Consider the following 15,515-nt stretch of genomic DNA (forward strand, 5'->3'; position numbering starts at 1 on the left):
TTTTAGCCTTTTCATCTCCATCTATCTTACTCCCCCCTTGTATTTCAGTGAAGAGGAGCACATTTCAGTCTGAAATTGCTAGTTCCATAAATAGAGGCCTTAAGTCTTTAGAAAGGATGAATTCCTTAGAATAAAGTCCAAATTCCTTTACATGGCTTGCAAAGCTTTTCATGGACCGGTTTCTACCTTTTCGTTTTCATCTCTGTTGCTTCTCCATGGTAATCTCCGTTCCGGCCATGCTAGAGTCCTGATGGTCGTGTCTTTCCGGCACACCACAGTCCCTCTACTCTTACAGGCCTTGGATATTATTAACATTAACACTAGAGTGCCCAACCCCTATCCTCTCCTGTGGTTAATGCCAGCTCATCCTTGTGAGCTTTAGTTAAAAGTGTCACTTCCTCCAGGAAGGTTTTTCTAGCTCTATACAGATTAGTTAGTTGAGGTGTTCTCCCACATGCTCCCCATAGTGCTGAATTTCCCTGCCGAAGCACTGACACTGTTCTTATTGCTTTCTATTTAACTTCTCCCCTAGACCTATACTATCTAGTACACTTGCCAGTAGCCACATGTGTCTTTGGAATTCTTGAAATGCGGCTGCTCCTAATTGAGAGGTCATATATGTAAAATACACACCTTAGTTTGAAAAAAGAATTTAATGTGTCTCAAAAATTTATATGTTCATTCTATGTTGAAATGGTAACATTTTATAAATTATTGAGTTACGTACAGTATTAAAATTAACTTTACCTGTTTCTTTTTACTTTTTTAACGTGGCTGTAGAAATTTTTAAATCACATATGTAGATTGCATTATATTTTTATTGGATGTCGCTGCTCCAGATACTAAGCACTGTGAGGGCACTGCTGTGACTCTTTTACTCATCAGGGTGTCCCCAGCACTTATCATAATTTTGGCCCTTGGAAGACATTTGGTAAATGCTTTTTCAAGGTTAATTTATCAAATAAAGAAAATCACATAGATCCAGGAAGATTCTGCTTTTATACAGTTGGTATTCAGTGAAATAACATCAATGTTAGTAAAAAATTGGTGTTCAGTCTTGTAGACCATAAACTGAATCTCTCCCACACCAATATGCACTAATAACATTAACACTAAAGTACTCAGGTAAATTAGAAAAACACACTGCCTTCCCAGTATTTTAGTTTATTCATCTTTAGACTGAAATGATATTTTTCTTCCCTTATTGTTTAGAGGTGCTGGTAAGAAAAATAACACTAATAAAATATTTTTATTAATTAAGAATCTTTAATAATGGGAAATGATACATATAAAAATCCCTCCAGCTCCCCAGGAAAAAGATTTATGTACTTAATTTTTTAAAAAACATGGCTGTGGTCTAGATTTTGCAGAATTTGTGTATATTTGATTTACAGAGGCTTAAAAAATGGGATTGGTTCTAGACATACTTCTGAATATTGTCTCAAAAGGCTGTCCATATTTTATTCCATATTCCATTGTTCTTTCCATTCTCTGGATACATCAAGGGAAACTTAATTATTAAATTCAGTTTAACAAAGAGAGTTTGGTTCAAGTCCTGGTTCTGCTTGCTTCCTGTGTAGACTCGAACAGTTCTAGGCCTTTTCTTTCTCATCTTGAAATGGAAGTGAATAAAATTGATGATTATGACCATTTGTTATTTTGTTCATAATGTAACTATGTTTTGTAATATTGAAATTCACTCAGTTTCCAAGCACATGCCAAAATCAAAGTATGCTTTTCAGATCATTGGAATTTAGATTCAAATTCACAAAATATATAATCAATGCACTGATAATCAAAAAGTGACAGAAGGCATACAATATCAATTTTTGAAAGGTAAAACGGAGGGGGGTAGGTTTCTTAGATTTGTTTGATTCTTGTTGATTAAATATATAGACTTTATTCCCTGACTGAAACTTCTATGTAACCTTTATTCTGACTCATGAACTGGGTACATGGCCAGATCTTAATGAATGCTTGTTGAACAAATAAATCAATAAAAAGATGTGTACATTCCCAGCCAAGGTAAAATGAAAATTCAGGGAAAAAGTATAAGTTGTTAGGTGTTACTGAGAATCAATTGTACTTTCCCCTTCACACTGAAGAGGGGGGAGACCTAAGCTTCCAAGTACAGTATAAATTAAAACAGCTTGAGGAATAGATGAGACTCCTAGGACATGGAATCAAAAATTCTCAAGTTCTTTGTCTGATTCTGCTATTTATGTGCTCTGTGAACTTGAGTAAATCACTTCTCTTCTCTGATCCTTATTTCCTCATCTGGAAAAGAAGAATAACTAATTCTTGCTATGACCAATAAATGAGATGGTGGTATGTAAGAAAGTTCTCTGTGAATTGTAAAGTGTATATACAACTATAAGCATTTTCTACTTCTCTCTATCCAGACCTGAGAAGATCCAGGGAACAAACAAGTGCAGTAGTCAGAACTATGACTGTGATCTTATACCAATGAATACCTGTCCACAGCCAAACCGTGTGATTTGTGATAGGCTAATTGCTTCATTCCAAGCTTTTCTTCCCTTAGGGATTATGTGACTTTTAGAAAAAAGAAGAATCTTTTTTTTTTTTTTTTTCTGCACTGGCATATAAGGTATATCTTTCCACAGTAGCATTAATAGCTTATGCCTCTGCTTGTATCTGAAATCATTATATTTTTCCAACAAAGCTTTGTTAATCTGGAGAGAAACATCCAAAATACAAAATAAATGAAGTGTAGCATTCGTTAAGAAGTAGTCATTGCCATCAAATTTTAGTGCAACTTTTTCCTGATGAAATTAATTAGACCAGTTTGCCATCCTTTTATTGTTTTAATAACTTACATGTTACTTCCTCCATCTTCCCCCAAAAGCACTCTGTATACTAACATTGCCATGATTATGAAATAAATGAAGATATCAGAGAGTTCAATTGTCACTCTCTGGTCGATCTGTCACTCTGTAGTATGGTCAAACCTACAGTCAAATTTGGATGGCTTGCCAGTGAGTTACAGTTGTCATTGTCACCACCTATGATAATGCAGTTATTCTGTCATTTAAATCTCTTGAGTTCAATCTGTTATACACTGTGTACATTAGTATGGTAACTTCATGCCAACTAAATTATCAAATGACATTTCATAAGTAAACTTATTTCTTATTTTAATAAGTAATTTTTCCAAGAGACATTCTGTACAAGAAGCCCAACTCAGAAAAAATGAAATATGGAAAGAAAGAAAGAAAGAAAGAAAGAAAGAAAGAAAGAAAGAAAGAAAGAAAAAGAGAAAGAAAGAAAGAAAGAAAGAAAGAAAGAAAGAAAGAAAGAAAGAAAGAAAAACCTGAAAAATCTTTTTTCCTTCTAAAAACCTGGCCATTCTCAGTTTGAAGTATCACCTGGGGAGCAGGGATTGCCCTAATCCCAAGTAATGGTGGCCCAAGCCTAATTTGATGATGATGGTGATATGATGATGATGATGATGATGATGAATGCTAGCTAACACTTATTGAGCAAATATAAGACACTATCCTAAATTATTTTCATGTATTAAATCAATCCTCAATAACCTACAAGGTGGGTACTGTTTTTATCCCCATTTTATATATGAGTAAACTGAAGCACAGAGTCTAGGTAACTTGTCTCTTGTCACATGGAGCTGGAATTAGAAGTAATCTCACTGTAGATTCTGTGCTCTTATTTAGGACGCTACCCTAGATCCCTTTCTCATAATTAAGGTACAGTGTGAACTGTTGCTGGAGGATGCTGACAGCTCAGTCTTCCGGGATCTCACATCTCTCATATGGGAGAGAGTCATAAAAGCAGCTCACTCTGTCACCCTGTGATAAGTGCTGTATAGAGTAGAGTCATGAATGAAAAGGTATGGGAACCCAGAGAAGGGAGAAAGTTGATTTTGATGTAGTGAGAGGGTTTAATTTATTGTGGAGAAGGGTTAAGTAGAAGTTACAGAAAGGAGACCTTTGAGTTGAGTCTTTAGGGGGAGAAGTGATAGCTATCTATAGAAAAGTGCATGGCACACAGTAGATACTCAGTAATCGCAGAAGTAAAAAAGGAATGAACAAATAGCAGGTAGGATTTCAAAGGGCTGAAGGGAGTACAAGATAGGCAATTCAGAGTCCAATCCCAAAACCCAGTGGAATTCCAAATCCCTAAAATTCCCCCCATTATCTTGGTATCCACTATCCTAAATGTGACCTTGAGTTGGGTTAGATTTTTAGAACAATAATTCAGCATAATCAAGTCCTCTAAGTCTTAATGATTATGGCCGAATTTCAAACTGCTTTTATGGAACAAGAGAAGAGAAATGCATCCCTTTACTTATTTCTTATCCCATTTCTTATGTTATATTTTGTGTACTTCTACAGGTGAAAATTAAAGTGATCTGCTGGTATTGTATGTTCTGCATATAGTAGTTTTCACATTGGTATTAATTTTGCAAAGATGTATATAAATAGCCTGGCCATCTTGTCCTTATCTTTATTGATTAGAAAAAAAAAAAAAAAGAAGAAGAAGAAGAAGAAAGATTATTTGTTCCTGTAACTAGTTATTCAGAAGTTTTAAGAATTTGGTGCTAGATATTTACAAGAGCTCTTGATTTAAGAATTAAGATAAAGCAGTCTTCTATATTTGTACTACCATCCTGTTTTTGAGATTAACATGATTCAGATCTCATCTACATGGTAGGTACAATTACCTGTCTTTACTTCACCCTAAAAGTGCTGAGAGGATCAACAGTGTGCAGCACTTTTCCAAAGAGTAGGTTTCAGACATCAGCAGTTATATGTATACATTGGGAACATATTTTGAAGACAAGCATCTGCTTTCATTTTCAAAGTTTAAATGTTTAAACCACCCCAAAAGACTGTCAGAGAAAGAGAACCCCAGATGTTAATAGGTTGATAAAGATCAAAGGTTAGATTTCTAGGGCTGGGAGGGGGAATAGTGAATGAGAGTAGATTTGATGTCCAAGCTTTAATTATAATGAAAAACTAACACAAAAGCTTTCAAATTATTTTCTGTTATATCTTTTGTTTTGTGAAGTTGAGAAATTATGGAATATCTGGAAAAGATATTCCTCAGAATTTAAAAATAAAAGGAATCCATATTAATTTTTCGTATCTTTTATGTATGTAATTGTTTTGTGTCTTTCCCCATCTTTTTATTTTTGTCAAGAATTAGCAGTTTTGGGAAGCCTGGGTGGCTGCTCAGTTGGTTAAGTGTCTGACTTCAGTTCAGGTCATGATTTTGCAGTTTGTGGGTTTGAGCCCCATGTTGGGCTCTGTACAGGCCTGGAGCCTGCTTCAGATTCTGTGTCTCCCTCTCTCTCTGCCCCTCCCTGCTCAAGCTCTGTCTCTGTCTCTCTTTCTCAAAAATAAATAAACATTAAAAAAAAGTTTTTCTTAAAGAATATAGTAGTTTTGCATTTTAATTTATTTTACCCATTTATTCTTTATGTGACTATATACTGCCTCACATATTTTTAATTACTTAGAATCTCATTCCATATGATAAACCAGAGAACGTATATTCTCCCCTTACATTTGCGTGTAGTACACAGTAAGCAGTAGGACTTCCTACATTCTCATAATGCATGAGTATTCATTTAATGACTTTCTTATCAGTTGGACTACTAACTCTTTGAGAACAAGGATTAGATATATCTTTTTCATTGTTACATCTTCAACACCTAATATAGTATTTAGCTTATGATAGGTGTTTAATTAATATTTCTTGAATGAATTCATCAGTGTCCATTTCTTTGTAGTTCTTGTGATGTTTAGAACATGGATGAGATAAGAGACAGCTAATAATAAAATTTCCCAACCAACTAGTTTCTTCAGCAATAGGCACTTTCTATTGTTAGTAGACTCAAACCTACAGTAATAAGAGAAACTGTCATAATCTTCTTGGCATTGTAATATCTTTCCTGTTCTCTAAAGGGTGGATCAGGTTCAATATGTCACACAATACTGGGTCAGTCTTCTATATTTTCAGTTTCCTCATTAGCAAAGCAGGGAATTTGACCTAACATTGAGATGAGACACATTTTATTTATACATCACAAATTTATTTAATCAAGTATTTATTGTGACTCCACTTTGTTGTAGGCACTGATGAAATTGCGTAAGTGATAAATACGAAGTTTTCATCTTCTAAGAATTAACAAAAAAGTGATTTTCCCCTATTTAGATAGTAGTCTTCATAGTTAGTGCTTATTTGCATATAGCATCATGTTTACTTTTTTTTCTCCTTAGCATATACTCCCCACTCCTTTCTGGGATCAGTTTTCTTCTTACCCAAGTACATATTCTGATATTTTCACTGAAGATCAGTGAGTGATATATTTTCAAACTTTGTCTAAATATATCTTCATTTTGCCCTCACTTTTGAATGATAATTAGTTGAGTATAAAGTCAACAGTTTTATGAATATTTTCACTCAGTTCTTTGAAGGTAATATTTTATCGTCTCTTGACATTTATCATAGTTGATGAAAAGTCTAACTGTCATTATTTTATGGTTGGTCTTTTTCTTTCTCTGGCTACCTTTAAAGATTTTCCTGTCATTGTTGTTTAATTGTGATGTACTTGGTTGTGACTTTGTTTTTATTGATCATTAATGAAACAAAACAAACTTCTTTAATATTTCTATTTCTGGAAATATCAGATATTATTTCTTTCCATATTTGTTTCCTTTACTTTCTTGACTCCTGGGCAGCACTTATTCCTCACCACGTCTCTCATATTTCCTGTGTCTTTGTCTCTGTATGTTACAATCTGGGTAAGATCCTTTACTGATTTGCTAAGTCTCTTTTAAAGAGATAGTTAATCTGCTGTTAACCCACTTGTGGAATTTTTAAATTCACTATTCATCCCTGCAAGTTCTATTTTTAAAAAATACTCTTGTTCTTATTCTTTCATCATAGTCTCTATCAATTATTTTAAATCTTAACATTTTAAATAGTAAATATACACAGTTATCTCATATTTTGTGCTGATTTGTTCTGTTATCTCCAGTTCTTCCTATTTATTTCATCCACTGATTTACCACACACACACACACACACACACACACACACACACACACTTGTATGCATAAATGTATATAGTATGAGCATGTCTTCAGAGGGTTTTACATATACACACATCCCCTTTAGAAATCCTGTTTTGTTTGTTGTGATTGAATGCTTGCTTCTTCCTTTTTCCCTTCCCCTTTTCCATCTAGGGTTCACCTGATGAGCAAAACGTATGTTTGGCTATTTAGGTTGTGGAAATCAAAGACACATGTAGGCAGACTTAAGTGATAAACGGTTATTATAAGGTATATGTGATAATAAGAAGGAATTATTATAAGGCTATTCATGTTATTAAGAAAGACAGTTATCTGAGCTTCACAGATCTCTGAAAGACTGGAAGACAACTCAAAGGTTGTTCAGGATGCTACACAGTTTTGCAACTCAACGATTGTGTTGCAGCCTCAACAGGAAACTTCTTTTCTCGAGTAAATTATTATTATTTTTGTTTGGCTCTTCTCTACTACTAACTTTTTTCCAGGATTACTAGTTTCTGCTTACTCAGATATTTCTTGTTTTTACTGTCTCATGGCTCCTACTTAAGTAATCTTTTACTGTGTGTTTTAATTTTTGCTTCTTTTGCCAATTGTTTCTGTCTTTCTCCTTCTTTTTTCATCACCTCATCTTTCTTTTTCTTGGCCTGGTATTCAAGTTTCCCAAACTAAAGGACTTAATTTGGACCATAGTTATCCTTAGCATCTCCTTGTTTGGCAGAATTTTACACTAGTTCCATTTAAAATGCCTGCCACTGGAATTACTTGGCACTAGCACGGTGACTAAAGCTTAAGGAACTACTTAGGACAGTTCCAGTCAGTCCATAGAGTCCTCCTCAGGATTGCAATTATTCAAATAATGCTTTAAAGAAGGAGTTGTTCTTTAATGAAGGAGGCCATGACTAGTGGTGAGGTTTTTTCCCCTTTAATTCATCTACCTAGGTAAACAAAATGGACCCTGTAATTTGTGTCTTTTTCAGTAGTCTTTTGTTGAAAGAGTTGCTGTGTAACTGCTGTATAACAGTTCTAATATGCTACCAAAGCATGATAAAATTTATAGTCTTCCCAAATCTCCAGTGGCAATCAAACCACTCTACTGTCCAAGACTAATAGCCTTATTTTGAGATCTTCTCTTCCTTCCCCCCCACTCCCACCAAAATAAGGCTACACTGAGACATCTTCTCTTCTCTCTAGAATGTCACTTTTAGCAGGTCATTTGATAGACAGACAGATATGCCTCTGGCTAGGATCACATTTCCGAGGTCCACTCCTATATTTCCAGTGGTCTACAGGGCATCTCCACCTGAATTTCTTGCCAACACCCCCATCTCAAAATGTGTAATGTGGCAAATTCATAATTTTCTACACCAAAACCATCTTCTCTTCCTGGGTTTGTTGTGCATATGTTAATACCTGGATTCCATTCAATTGCTGCCAGTTGGCTGACTGACCATGTCAATCTGGCTTCCGACTCACACTACCACTGGTGACTAGTAAGCCTTCTTTTCAGTGTTCTTGGTTCCCAGCTAACTTGATTTCTTATACATTCTATACCTACCTGACCATGACTAGCCCTAGTCCTGACCAGCTTCCACTTCTCTCTTATTCAGTGCCCAATTCTGTTACTCTTATATCTTCACTTTACTAACACAGGTATCTTTCCTTTTGTATCTCTAACACTTCCCATGGAATAGTGTTCTTGCCTATTTTCTTGGAAATCTTGCAGCACCATTTCTTCTACCCCACCCAAGGTCCAAATTTTTATCACCACTTCCTGGCCAAGTCCAATCTCCACAAGTCTTAATTCCTACTCTACTACTAATTGACTGTTACTTAAGTCACTTTGTCTCTCTGGTCCCAATTTTATTTTCTCATAAAGGGAAGGTATATTAAACCCCCCAGAGTCTAATGTCTTATGAAACTACATCAGGCATTTTCCTAGTCTCTGGTATGGAAACTTCAAAGATAGTTTTGCATCATTTTCTGCCACACACACCCCCACACACATTTTTCCATTGATCATTTATTAAATTCTGCTCTGATTGTGGCTTTTGGTTAAGTTCTCTTTTCCATACCTACCACCACTACTGTTATTTCTTGTGTAGACTATTACAAGAGCCTCCTTAGAGGTTTACCTGCTTTCACTCTCTCCCCTTAAATCCATTTGTTACTCATATTTACAAGTGTCTGCCCAGCCCACACTCTCTTCCTTTAGAATTGCCCAGACTCCTACCAGTTCCTGATACCTGATTAAGAAACAGTGCACCTAGGCAGCCATGTTGATACCAGGTCACCCAAGAAGCAACTGATTAGGTCATATAAATTAGATACTTTTCTCAAAATGTGAGCCACCAAACCCAGAAACTATAATTATATGGTACTGGGAGTGTAGAATTGAGACTAGATTTGACTCTCTGTCAGTCCAGAGCAAGGTGAAAATCACAGTTAAGAGAACTGGGAACCATGAGCAGAGTGAAGGAAATAAGTTTGAAGAAAGAACAGACATCCAGTAAATGGAAGAGATGTTCACACACGCACACACACACACAAATGCACACACAAACACAAGTGTGGAAAGAATGCTTGTTGGATAGGTTTCCAATTCCCATAAAGTCTAATGGTATTTCCTATAGTTGGCTTTTTGTGATCCCTACATATCCTTTATTATTTTGTTATCTTAATTTGAGTGGGTTTTGCTCTATTCATTAACATCCAACCAATCCCCTAAGGCATTACAGTTTTACTAATCATTGAATTTACTTGTTCAAAAACTTTCATTAGCTCTTCATTGCTGCTGCATTTTATCCCATAAGTTTGCCATATTTGGGTCCATTCTCTGGCCTGAGCCATAGTTTTCATGCTTCTCTCTCATCATCCTCCTATATTCTTACCTAATTGTTCTGTCCTTTTTCCCCAAACATGACTTGTACTTTCCTTGGTTATATCTTTGATCATGCTATATCCTCTACCTGGAAAAACAACAACAAATAAACAAAACAACAAAATTCTCCTTCTATCTCTACTGGTTGAAAACATTTCCACTGGTTGAAAACATCTACACTCTTAAGACCCAGCATAAATGCCATTTTTTCATGATTGCATCTCTGATCTCCTGAGTTGGATAGAGTCTTTGATTTAAACTATCATAGCATTTTGTCCATCTTTTATTTTCCTTGTGGCAGTGTGGTATAGCAGGAAGAATATAGGCTTTCAAGTAAGACAGAACTGCATTCATATCCTGGTTTTGCTACTTAAGGGATGTGTGATTTTTGACAAGTTATTTAATCTTTTTGTGCCTCAGTGTGGGGGGGGGCAGGCAATAAGCAAATAATCCCTCAAAGAGAGAATTATAAATTGTATAAATGTTAAGAAAAAAAAAGTCATGAGAAAGTATAGTAGGGAGACATAGCAGGTTAGGGGTTTTATGGAGGCCTTTAAGCAAAGACTTAAAGAATAAGTAGCCAAGGGACAAGTCTGGGAGTAGAGTTTTCAATACAAAGAAACTAAACATAAATCAAAGTACTGGGGCCCTTCTGTATCCTATTTCATCACTAATATTTTCTCTTCTCTTAAATGTTACCTCACTCTCAATTTTTTATTATTTCATGTTTATTTTTTATTATTTCAACCAATCCCCTAAGACATTACAGTTTACTAATCATTTAATTTACTTGTTCAAAAACTTCCATTGGCTCTTCATTCCTGATGTATTTGATCTCAAGCTTAATTCTCATTCCTCTATTTCTGTTATGTGACATTTTGTAGCATAATCTTGATAATTGTTAGCATCAATTTTGTGTATCTGTTAAGCTGTGTCACTCTGGTACTTGACCAACCTTTTCTTCTAAAACATTGAAATATGAATAAACCAGGACAAGCACTGCTGTTTTAATTCTAACATCTCTTGATTATTTCCTTTTGATGACTTCCCTTTTTCTACTTTCTTTGTTTTTCAGTAATATATATATATATATACACACACATACATATATATGTGTGTGTGTGTATATATATATATATATATATATATATATATATATATATATATCCATCCATCCATATCTATCTACATCTCTCTCTCTCTCTCTCTCTATATATATATATATGCCCATCCTTGTTATATGTTCATAAGAAGAAGTTTAAACTCTAATGGAGTATTAGACATCTAAACAAATAATTCTAAAATGAAGCAGAATATTTTGCCACTCTCTGTCTTTTAACTACCTTCCCCTTCTCCACTGATGTTTATGATGACATAATCTCCCTTTTATCTCCCTCCTACCTCTCTGATTGTATTTTTTAGTACTAATTTCTCTTCCTCTGCTTGTGCCTTTAATGTTGATATTTACTGGGGTTTCAGTCCTTGGGTCTTTTCTCACAATGCATATGATGCTGGACATCTACATCCATTTCCACAGATCTGACATCATCTGTATTTCCATCTGCAGCTGAAATCTTTCTTCTGAATTTTAGACCAATATTTGCCCAACTTTCTGAACATATCAGTCAATGTGTCCTACAAGCATATAAAGTTCAGTGTTCCAAATCTTACCTTACTGAGTGCCACTGACCCTTCCTTTTTGTCTATTTCCAATGCACCTAACTACATTTACCCAGTTTCCAATGCACCTAACTACATTTACCCAAAAGCCCAAATCAAAACCTGAAAATCAACCTTGAGTTGAAGTGTAAAGGTTTATCACTAGAACTTTTCAGTTCTGCCTCCTAAATGTCTCTTAAATCCTTCTATTTTCCCCAACCCCAGGTTTCCACTGTCATTGTTTTATTGTAAATGTTTATCATCTTTGCCAAAATTACTACTTTAATCTTTTAACTGGACTCTATCTTCTGTCTCTCCCAACCTCCTCAAACTCTGCCAGAGTCATATTTATAAAATATACTTACAGAGTTATGTTTATAAATAGAAGCCTCATAACATCACACCTCTCCATAAAATTCTTAATAGGTTCCTATCATCTGTAAGACAAAATTTAAACACATTCACATGAAAAACAAAGTCCTTCATGATCTGGCTTCTGCCTGTCTTTTTAACCTAATTTCTTCACTGCCACTCCCCACCACAGCCCTCCATATCTACACCAAACTGCTCACCATTTAGGTTCCCAGAACTCACTTTCTGTTTTCTCACTTCCATCCTTTTGTGTATGATCTTCCTCTGCAGGATATGTCCTTCTTCATGTTTTCTCTTGCCCCTACCTACTCTACAAAATCTCTACTTCTTTTAAGACTAGGCTTATGTATCATTACTTTGGATCCTTCCTGCACTTTCCTTTTTACCCTCCTCCTGAAGTTGCTTACTTTTTCAATATATTTATATATCTCCTGTTTATCTGCTGTTTATATATCTGATGAACATTTGCTCCATTATACTTTGTCTCCCTTATATACTTTGTGAGCTCAAAGATAGAGTGACTACATCTCATTTTCCTGAATAGCCTCAGCACCCATCTGTTAGAGGATATGTTGAAGAAGTCAACAAACTGGATTAACGAAAGCAAGAACTATTGAGTCAGGTAGATTTGAGCCAGCTGTGTCATTTCCTATCTTTGTAAATTTGGGCATTTATTACCTTCTCTGATTCTGTTGTTTCATCTGCAAAATATGGGTTATGATAACTACCTTACAAGATTCTTGGATTACTAAATCAGACAATGTATTTAAAAAAATGTTTTTACGTTTATTTATTTTTGACAAGCAGAGTGAGACAAAGAGTGAGTGGGGGAGGGGCAGAGAGAGAAGGAGACACAGAATCTGAAGCAGCCTCCAGGCTCTGAGCAAGCGGTCAGCACAGAGCCTGATGTGGGGCTCGAACCCACAAACTGTGAGATCATGACCTGAGCCGAAGTCGGACGCTCAACGGACTGAGCCACCCAAGTGCCCCAACGATGTATTTTAAATGCCCAAAAGAGATCCACCTCTAGTAGATAATCTATTTATTTTTCAACTTTTGTTGCATGGGCACATAAAAAATGAATGAGTGAGTGAGTGGATAATTGAATGAGCGAATGCACTTGAGTGAATAGAGCAAATACTATAAAAATTTTTTTATAACGAATTCACCAGAAAAGGAAAGACTTTCTATACAAGCAACAACTGTCTTACTCTTTAAAGGAATGGTTAAGATGTCAGCATGCAGCAGTGTTGCAGTCAAGGCACTGGGAACCTGAACCTTGAGAAGCAGCGTGCGAAAAGCCTAAGACTGGGGAAAGCACCCCTTTTTTGTTGAAAACATTATTCTCTGCTGTCACTTTACCCTTCTACCTAGTTTTTCTTCCTCACGTTAAAGAACTCTAAGGATGGGCTGGCTGCCAATTCATTCAAGGTACATCAGCATCTCATTAGCCAGGTGACAAGTTAGACCTCACACAAAAAGGTCTATGGATTTTGAAAAGGGAAAGTGGATTGTTATTAATAGTAACATAAATTATTGTTGAATGGAGATTTCTGTTGCCTAATTATTATTATTCAATGAGCTGTTTCAGACACAGCATACACTGCAACCATGTTGAAAGCACTACATTTCCTTCCTTAAAAAAAACAAACAAAAAATATTAACATTTATGTAAAATCTACTAGAAGGCCTTAATTTAGAGTCTTGTGTGCTTCAGATATTTGTCTCAAAAGTTGAAGCTGAGAAAGGTAATCTAACAGGTAGAATTTATAAGCTGTTGATTTGTCTCTGTACTCTTTAGATGGAAATGGACTTTGATGACAGACTCAAATCATCAAGCCAACATGCTGTATTGCTATATTGCTTACCCATTTTTCCTTATTAGTCTTTTTTTAATGTCTCATCACCCTTGCATTATTTATGGGTTTATGTCACTGCATTCTATTGTGTTACTGAGTAATTGAAAAAGAAATTAACTTTGGAATTATACAAAAACCAGGATTCAGATTTCAGCCCTGCTGTTTACTAGCTGTGTGAACTTAGACAAGTTATATAACCACTCTAATCCTGTCTAAAATGGGGATAATGGTTCCTAACTTATAAGATGGCCATGATGATTAGAAATTAGAATGTAAAACTACCTACCCTAATGGTAGACATATGATAGCCACTTGATAAAGCTAGTCAGTAAAAAGAATTTACCTTATCTAGTTGTTGACAGAATCTACTTTATAAATATATGTAAAAATATGTAAAATCCATGATTTTCTGTATTATATAAGCATTTTCATTTGTTGGTCATATATATAACATTGTTAAGAAATTCAAGTGAAAACTTTTAGAAGCTTGTAACACCACTCTACCACCATAACATGATTATAATTTTACATATTTTCTTTATCTCTTTACCTTTATTTATTCTCACATCATTTAGTTGAAATGATTGAATTTATATAATTTTGAAATTTATTCACTTGGTATCTTATCATGCTACCTTTGATGCCACTATACTGTGTATCAGTAAGAAATATTAGAATTTATTTAATCACATCCTTATTATTAAATATTTGGCATACATCTTAGTGAGGGTTATTATTAAAAACCGTAATAGTTTTTTGTGCATATTTAAGAGATTTTTGGAGAGGAGAGGTGTACTTTCTTTCTAGTCTAAATTCCCTAATGAGGTTAATGACATATATGACTTTTGCCTTCGAAACATTATTTTTCAAAATGGATACACATCCAAAACCAAAAGACTTTACTGGACATTATTCAAAGCACTGCTCCTAGACCAAGGTAGTAGAATAGAACAGGCGGAAAAATAAAAGATGGAAGAGTGCAGTTCAGTAGTGAATTTAGATGTGGTAGAAAAAAGTTACTTATAACCTGTGATTTAATTAAAATCCATATGCTATTGGCCCTTGGAGATATTAATCATCTATTCTTCAATTCAATCAGATAGTCTGTTAGTCTTTCAACAAGCGTGTTATGAGAAAAATTATGATAATGCAAACTCCCTACTTTCTGAGAGTAACACGCAGTCCCTGCCTTCTGCAAGCTTATGCTTCAGTGGAAGTGATAAACATTTTTTAAAGATCATTGTAAACAGCTGATCAGTGTTCCACTGCAGGTTAAGTATGCTACAGGAGGGCAGGCAACTTACCTTGGATCCCAAGGATCAGGTCTGGGTATTTGCTCATCTCACAAAAAAGCACAGTTACATACCTTTTCTTGTTACTATCTCCCAGTGCTGGGAAGTGCAAATGTCCCAACTCAGAGGGCAGTACTGCACTGCCCTGTTCAAATAAAGTAATGGTTCAAATAAAGTATCTTATTATGGGTCTTAAATATGCTAGAACCTTCTTCTGCTTTGTGTTTACAGTATTTGGCAAATAGGCCTCAATTCCTTCTTAAAGATTCAATAATTAAATTTAATATTGACCACCTAAATAAGTAAAAGGAGTCATGATTCACTTTGAGATATGCCATCTACCCTCAACATTTTAAGACTTAGATACTATAGAATTATA

General features: G+C 35.1%; 1 protein-coding gene across 5 annotated transcripts in view; it reads left to right on the forward strand.

Moving 5' to 3' along the window:
• Nucleotides 1–15,515, forward strand: part of METTL15 (methyltransferase like 15) — a 247,936-nt gene that overhangs the window by 156,283 nt on the left and 76,138 nt on the right. The window lies entirely within an intron of this gene.

The sequence above is a fragment of the Panthera tigris genome, chromosome D1, assembly GCF_018350195.1.
Source record: "Panthera tigris isolate Pti1 chromosome D1, P.tigris_Pti1_mat1.1, whole genome shotgun sequence".
Lineage (NCBI taxonomy): Eukaryota > Metazoa > Chordata > Mammalia > Carnivora > Felidae > Panthera > Panthera tigris.